Source organism: Octopus bimaculoides, chromosome 16 (genome assembly GCF_001194135.2).
Source record: "Octopus bimaculoides isolate UCB-OBI-ISO-001 chromosome 16, ASM119413v2, whole genome shotgun sequence".
In the NCBI taxonomy this organism is placed as follows: domain Eukaryota; kingdom Metazoa; phylum Mollusca; class Cephalopoda; order Octopoda; family Octopodidae; genus Octopus; species Octopus bimaculoides.
Window position 1 is genome coordinate 22999571 of NC_068996.1, and position 1083 is coordinate 23000653.

Genomic DNA, 1083 nt, shown 5'->3' on the forward strand with positions numbered 1-1083 from the left:
ATATATATATATATATATATATATATATATATATATATATATATATATATATAACTATGTATTATTATTATTGCATCTTTAATGTTTCTGTGAACCTCTGGTGGTTCATAAAGAAAACATTATTATTTTTATTATTGAAGGCGGTGAGCTGGTTGAATCGATAGCACACCGGACAAAATGCTTAGCGGCCTTTCGTCTGTCTTCGCGTTCTGAATTCACATTCCGCCAGGGTCGACTTTGCCTTTCATCTTTTCGGGTCGATGAAATAAATACCAGTGAAATACTAGGGTCGATGTAATCGACTAGACCCCTCTCCCGTCAAAAATTACAGACTATGTGCCTATAGAAGAAAGAATTTTACATACGTACATGTGTGTGTGTGTGTATAGCATCTCTGCAAATTAAGACTGAGCAGCGTGTGAATGAGTCCGATATTAATTGATAAGCATCGACGTATCTAATAAATCAGAAGAGTATAATAAATAGTTAGGACAGTATTGTAAGAAACTGATATTGGTTCTTTTTGTTTTTTAACATCTCATCTGCTACAAAATATCACTGTCTCATAGTGCTCTGCAGTATTTAACTACTAGGATGCAACGATCATACTTTTATAATGTTGCTTGAGATAGACCAACGCATACTATATATGAAAACACACGCACACACACGGCACAGCTGTCATTATGTGATAAGAAGTTTGCTTCCTAACCAATGGCTCCGGCTTCAGTCCCACTGCGTGTCACCTTGGGGAAGTATATTCTACTATAGCCCCATGTTGACCAAAGCTTTATGTTTGGATTTGGTAAGAAGCCTTTCGTACACACACACACACACACACACACATACGAAGGGTGCTGAAAAGTTCCTGGCTTTAAGAGTGTCGTGAAGCCCAACCTTCCGAGTTCTTTTCACAGGGCTTAGAAAAACTGAAGATTGACTGCAATATGTGTGAATCTGAGAGGGGAATATGTTCGATAAAATCATAATTAACTGATCCTCTCCTTGTATTTTCTTTTACCCAAAGCCAGGAACTTTTCAGCACCCTATCGTGTGTGTATATATATATATATATATATATAT

The 1083-nt window shown here is 36.6% G+C and overlaps 1 protein-coding gene across 2 annotated transcripts in view; it reads left to right on the forward strand.

Annotated features, from left to right (window-relative positions):
* LOC106871161 (lysine-specific demethylase 2A) overlaps positions 1-1083 on the forward strand; it is a 325205-nt gene that overhangs the window by 36880 nt on the left and 287242 nt on the right. The window lies entirely within an intron of this gene.